This window comes from Coffea eugenioides, chromosome 7 (assembly GCF_003713205.1).
Source record: "Coffea eugenioides isolate CCC68of chromosome 7, Ceug_1.0, whole genome shotgun sequence".
Classification (NCBI taxonomy): domain Eukaryota; kingdom Viridiplantae; phylum Streptophyta; class Magnoliopsida; order Gentianales; family Rubiaceae; genus Coffea; species Coffea eugenioides.
In genome coordinates this window covers 32,511,174-32,518,410 of record NC_040041.1, presented here as the reverse complement: position 1 = coordinate 32,518,410, position 7,237 = coordinate 32,511,174, and positions in this window count along the sequence as shown.

Below are 7,237 nucleotides of genomic sequence, written 5' to 3'. Positions count from 1 at the left end.
TACTCGAGCTCGACTCGGCTATAATATAATTATACTCGAGCTCGAGCTCGAGCTCGATCGAGTCAGAGAATCACAGCTCGAGCTCGAGCTCGATCGAGTCCTTAAAAAGCTCGAGCTCGACTCGATAAAGGTACTCACCCGTAATTTCTCAGAATTTATTTACCTATATTAGTAATTTTATATATAATTTATTTTTTATTTTTTTTATTTGATACTCGATAGAGCTCGTCGAGCTCTCAAGTATCAAATTTCTGAGCTCGAGCTCGACTCTATAGCTCTAACGAGCAGCTCGAGATCGAGCTCGAGCTCGATGAAGGGAGTTCGAGCTCGAGCTTCTGATCGAGTATATATCGAGCTCGAGTCGAGTAGCTTGACTCAGCTCCACCCCTAGGTCAGTCCCACTAGTGAGCCTTTCATTTTGCACCGCCACTAGCCGTTGGGTCAGTCCCACTAGTGAGCATTTCATTTACCTAGCCACGAGCCATTGGGTCAGTCCCACTAGTGAGCCTTTCATTTTGCATCGCCACTAGCCGTAGGTCAGTCCCACTACTGAGCATTTTATTTTACATTGCCACTAGCCGTTAGGTCAGTCTCACTAGTGAGCCTTTCATTTACATTGCCACTAGCCGTTAGGTCAGTTCCACTAGTGAGCCTTTCATTTACACCGCCACTAGCCGAGGGTCAGTCCCACTAGTGAGCCTTTCATTTTGCACCGCTACTAGCCGTTGGATCAGTCCCACTAGTGAGCCTTTCATTTACATTGCCACTAGCCGTTGGGTCAGTCCTACTAGTGAGCCTTTCATTTTGCACCGCCACTAGCCGTTGGGTCAGTCCCACTAGTGAGCATTTCATTTACCTTGCCACTAGCCGTTGGGTCAGTCCCACTAGTGAGCATTTCATTTTATATTGCCACTAGCCGTTGGGTCAGTCCCACTAGTGATCCTTTCATTTACCTTGCCTCTAGCCGTTGGGTCAGTCCCACTAGTGAGCCTTTCATTTTGCACCGCCACTAGCCGTTGGGTCAGTTCCACTGGTGAGCCTTTCATTTACACTGCCACTAGCCGTTTGGTCAGTCCCACTAGTGAGCCTTTCATTTATGTTGTCGCTAGCCGTTGGGTCAGTCCCACTAGTTCATTTTGCACTGCCACTAGCCGTTGGGTCAGTCCCACTAGTGAGCCCTTCATTTACATTACATTTCATGTTTTATTGTCGCTAAACATGGCTCAGTCCCACTAGCGTGAATTTTATTTTTCACCGCCACTGAACATGGGTTAGTCCCACCAGTGTGCATTTCTTTTTCACCGCCACTGAACCTGGGTTAGTCCCACCAGTGTGCATTTCATTTTCACTGCCGCTAAACATGGGTCAGTCCCACTAGCGTGCATTTTATTTTCATTTTCACTGCCGCTAAACATGGGTCAGTCCTACTAGTATGCATTTCATTTTAAATTTTGTTCGGACCAGTCCCATGATTTAAATTCTGTTCGGGTCAGTCCCATGATTAAAATTTTGTTCGGGGCCAGTCCCATGATTTAAGTTTGTTCGGATCAGTCCCGATTTTTAAATTTCTGTCTCGGGTTAATCCCGATTTTAAATTTCCGTCTCGGGTCAGTCCCGATTTTAAATTTTTTGTTTGGATCAGTCCCATTTTAAAATTTAGTAAAAAGGGTCAGTCCCCATTTCTAAGGCGTCCATCGTTCGAGTCATTCGCAGCCGAATAACGCAGGGAAGTATTTGGTGTCTATTTCTTTGTCTCAACTTTTTTCAAAACTCAGACAAAGAGGGGCAAACTGTAGACACCAAATTTTTAACTTTTTTATTTTATTTTGTTTTTAGTAATTATCTATTTTTTGTTTTAAGGCACCTTTTAGCATTTTATTGCATTTTAGATTATTATTATTTATTTATTATTTTATTTTGTTTTTATATTCATTTTTTATCATTTAGTCGTTTACTTATATTTTAAGGTTTTTTTAGTGTTAAGAGTTGCCAGAAAATGGTCTAAAAAATATGCCTTATCTCTGTTAAATTTTATTTTATGCAAGTTTATTGTTTATAAAAAAATAATAATAAAAAAAAGAAAGAAAAGAAAAGGCTGCGCATGCAATAGAATCACAGAAGGCATGGAAAATAACATTTTTTTTACCACCATTTTTTCCACGGAGGATTTTTCTGATTCTTTCTTTCTTCCGATGATCATCCGGCGGCTCAAAAACATTTAGCAAATCCCCAACTCTCATCCTCACCTTTGAGGTGAGGGTTGAGAGTGGGTATTTGATATAAATAGAACGGCTAAGGTTGGGCAGCAGGTGAGGGAGAAAAAAACGGCGGATGAAAACTCTGGAGAAAAGAGTGTGTGTTGCGGCTAAAAAAAAAAAAGGGAGAGCTGAGAAACTGAGAGAGAGGGGGTGAAAGAAACGGAAAGAGGGGAGAAGAAGAAGAAGGGTTGGCGTCTGAGGCTGGAAAAACTGAGGGAGAAAAACCAGAGAGTAAGCTTCGGGGGGGCGGCTAAGGAACACAGAGGGCAGGAGGGAGCTTGAGAGAACGAGGGAACGGGGAAAAGAAAAGAAAAGCAGAGGGGAGGAAAAGAGGAGTGACTAGGGTTTAGAAAAAAAGAACGCAACTTTAAAGAGAGTTCGGGTAAGAGAGGATAAGGAGAGTTGGCGGCTGGGCTGCGTGGAGAAAAAACAGAGGACGGACGAGGAGGATGGGATTGACGGTTAGGTTTAAAAAAAAAACAACAAAAGAAAAAAGGGCTGAGGGAATAAGGAGAGAATGAAAGTGACAGCTGAAAATCTGGTGAAGGTTGAGGGAGGGTAGAGTAGCGGAGAAAGTGAGGAGCTTTCGGTGAAGGAAAAAGCAAGAAACTGGAAAAAAGGGGTCAATAGGAAGAGAGATAGAGGAAAGACGGAGTCTTCGGCTGGAGGAGAAAGGAGAAAGCTTGGTTTCTCGGTTGAGAAAACAAAAGAAAGAAAGGAGAGAGTGAGAGGAAAACAGGAGGGAAACATTGCAGAAATTTGCCCAGATGATGAACCAGGGTTGGAGATCCAGCTTCGAAGCTTTCATCCGGATGCGATTTTGTCAGCCGTTCCGTGTTCAGTAGACTCCAAAAGACGTCAAAGGTAATTCCTTTTTGCTTTTACTTCTCACACAAACCCAGATTTTCATTGAATCGGCCTAAGATTTTTGCTGCGTTTTGTTTATGAACATACGTTGCTGTTTTGCTGCCTATAGTAGTCCGATGGGTTGGATATTTTGTTGAAAATTCATTGTTAATCTTGTTCTGAGAAACCAAATCTGATGTTTAATGTTGCGTGGACATTTTTTGCTCCAAGTTGTTGGGTTGGTCTGCCATGCCGTGGGTTTGATGGAAAGCTCAGAAATTTGTAACTATGAGATGAACATGTCTGGGCAAGCTTTTCCCTCAGTTCAGATGTCTTTTCTTTTGTGTGTTTCAATCGTCTTGATGATAAACTTGGAGGTGAATCCTTGTTGCTTTGCTGTTAAAATTTGTTGCTGTCGCGTGAGTTTGCTAAACGTCAAAGCATCAGATAAGCTTCAGAAATTTGCTGAAGTTGCATGATTTTCCTTCGGATTTTTATGTGTTAACATCTAAAGTTTATGGTGAAAAGTGGAGAGCATACTTGGTTCATACTGGAGTTATTGGTTGCTTGAAGTGTGTGCTTTCTTTGATGTTCGGTTGTCATTATAGAGTGCTGTGGGCAGGTTGCTGCAAGTGTCTTCGTGCCTCTGCTGCATTTGTTTTGCATTTTGGAGCTACTGATGTCTATGTTGTCTTCTTGATGCATGTAATCTCTAGTGTTTCCTGCTGCTTTATAAATTTTTGGATCATTTTCATTGCCTTAATCTAGCCCATGAAGTGTTTTATCATTGGATCCTGTTAAAATGGAAATCTGAAGTTCTTGTTTGAATGTGGAAAAGCTATATTTCATCCTCAGGTTTTGCCGCTTTCCATTCTCCCCGCAGCAGCCCACAAAAAAACTGGTTTAGTCATCTATTTTGCTAGCTAAATCTAGTGTCTAAATGATTAATGATGAGGTTGCATGTTTTAATCCGAAACTATAAATGTTTTTTTGGTGTAAAAATCGTGCGGTGTGAGGCTGCACAAACAATGAAAACATTACAGAGGCAATGAAAGCCTCAAATGGTTAGCAGCCTTCGTAGTTTGCATGCATGATTAAAAAGGAAAAATTGCATTTTGGCCCCCCAAGTCTCCCTTTGTTCCACTATGACCCAAATAATTGGGAGAATCAATCAAATTGATCTCTCAAACTTTCTTTTTCCTTTCAATTCGATCCTAATTTTGTGAATATGGACTTTTTAGTTATTTAAGTGTTTTTAATGGTTCAATTTTATATTTATGTGGTTATTTGTGCTGCCTTGATCTTTTCTTTTATTTTGGAGGTTAAATAAGTGATTTCACTCCACTAGAATCCCAACTCAAGGAAGGTACACCCTATTCTTTATTCCTTATTTTATTTGACCCTACGTGCCCTATGTGACTTTCTATGCTTAATTGCATGTCTTTTGAACATTTTTATTTTATTCGTTTATTTATTCGCTTTATTGGCTTTAGTTTGTATATTCATTTTTAGTTCAAATTTTCTTCATTTGAAAGGTACTTAAATGCCAAAGTTGTAATAGTTAGGTATTTATTTTAATTATTTATTTATTTCCCCTTTTAGATTGTAGTAGGGTTTCCCAAGTGTAACAGATAGGGCTTATGTGCTATGTGTTTGTGTGTTCCTATATGTCTATGTGTTTAATTGCTTTCCCTAGGATTCTGCATATAGACAAGCATGCTTATGTGTTACGTGCTATGTGAAACTATGTGTTTTGCATGCCTATTTGCTTTTAGTATTATATCTGATTATGTGGATGGAATATACGTTACCGTGGCTGGTCCAATGCTAGTCATGGTCTTCCTTTCGAGCTCTTACAAGTCCAATGCTTGTGAGAGAGCGTTAGTGAAGGGCTAGTCCAATGCTAGACCCTTAGGGACCTCCTACGCTAGATCATGTTTGTATGACTACATTACATTCTCATGCATATTTTCACTTTTTAGGGTCTTTATCATTTTTTGCATGACTTCCCTACTTATACATATATCACTTCCCCCATATTTTTCCTTATATGTATATTACTTACCCCTTTGTATGAAACATGACATTAGACTTGCATTTCATCTAAGCATTAGACCTAGGGTAGTACATTTGCTTGATTAGACTAGAAACTACCCCTTGGATATGGGATATGGACAAGTTTTGCTTCTCTAACCTTAGCACGTTCGTATTCCCTCTATTAAAGGGAACATTGAAAGTCACAAGTATAAGTCTCCCGCACCCATTATAATGCATTCCTTTAGGTCATACACATTTGTATATTATTATTTTCTTTACTTTTCCTTTCTTTCGAGTCTCATGACTTGCATTATTCGTGACTTCTTCGAAAAGTCTTTATTGGGCATCATAATCAATGTGATTGGCATCAATTGAGTTTTGAAGAGAAATTTTGACCCCCCGATGCCCTCTTAGGTCTAAGGTTTGCATTCATATAGTACATCCAAATGTGATAAATCTTAAGGGTAAAATAAGAAAATCTTTGACTAAATCGCGCAACTAGCCTTGGCTAGGTTGAAAGAGTGCCTTGGATTCTTATCCTTGCCTTCCCTTTCTTCAAATGTGACTCCCGAATCTTTTTCTCTGATTTTCGTAGACTTGGAGTCGTTTAAAAAGGGTTTTTTTACTTTTTCTTTTAAAAAAAATTCATTTTTTAGGTGACTTGGTACACCTTAACTCTATCCCAAGTGGCGACTCCATTTTTCATTCAAAAAACTCTTTTTAAACTATATTTTGGGTCAAATCGTCGCATTTTCAAGTCCCATTTAGACCCATATTTTTCATTTTCTTTTTAAATCAAAAATTCAATTTTCAATCAAAAATTAAATCAAAAGCCATTTTTTCTAAACTCGTCTTTTATTTTTCTTATTAAAAATGGGGCGCGACACCATTATTAAAACAACACTTAATCAATTTGTACCAAAAAGAGTTCAAATATGGCTTTAATCCTCTCAAAACATACCAAAAGTTCATACCAAACTGTACAAAATGTACATTAAATATTCACTTATCATGTACAATTAGCAAGATACATTAGTGCACCAATTGCACTGAGATATGGTACTTCAGAACCAAGTGTCTCTTCATCTTTCTCTCGTGGTCTAAAAGGATCCTTATTAGGATCTAGTGATCTAACGACCATTGGGATACTTAATTTATGTGCCTTATCCATATAAAATCGCTTTAATACCTTCTGGGTATAAGCAGTTTGGTGGACCAAAATTCCACTTTTCAAATGCTCAATTTGTAAATCAAGGCAGAATTTTGTCTTTCCAAAATCTTTGATCTCAAATTTCTTCTTCAAATATTCAACACAATTTTGAATCTCTTCAGGAGTTCCAATCAGATTTAAATCATCAACATACACAGCAATTATCACAAAATTTGACCCATCTTTCTTGATAAAAACACGTGGACATATTGGATCATTGGTATAACCTTCTTTAATTAAACATTCATTGAGGCGGTTATACCACATACGTGTAGATTGTTTGAACCCATGCAAAGACCTTTGCAATTTAATAGAATAACTATTTTTAAGATTTGATTTGCATGCTTCAGGCACGTTGATACCTTCTGGGATTCTCATATAAATATCATTTTCAAGATTTTCATATAAATATGCAGTTGACGTGCGCGGGGTATACATATCAATTTAACTCATTCACTATCAAGTTTTACATTTATAAATTCCTAAATACCTCACACGCGATTTATCGCAAGTATACGAATCGTGAGCGCGTATAGGGTATTAAGGGTCGATCCCACAGGGAAGATTGCAATTACCGGTGTTTTTCGAATTCCTTTATTATCTAGACTATCATAAATATAAAAGTAATAAAAATTAACACGAGAAAGCTCCTAGAGATATGTAATTCCTTACCACTTTTACAAATGAAATTACAGGTTAAGTGAATGCTATTATCTTGGATAGTTATGGTGTAATTTCCTTATGTATGTGAAACCCTACTCTTGTAGTGAATCAACCATACTTGTAGTTAAACCATACCTACTCTCGTGGTTATGAATTAATTACAAGTTCATTTCTTCTATGAAATTACATGAAACAAGTCACTTAAATCACATAGGTGCACCTC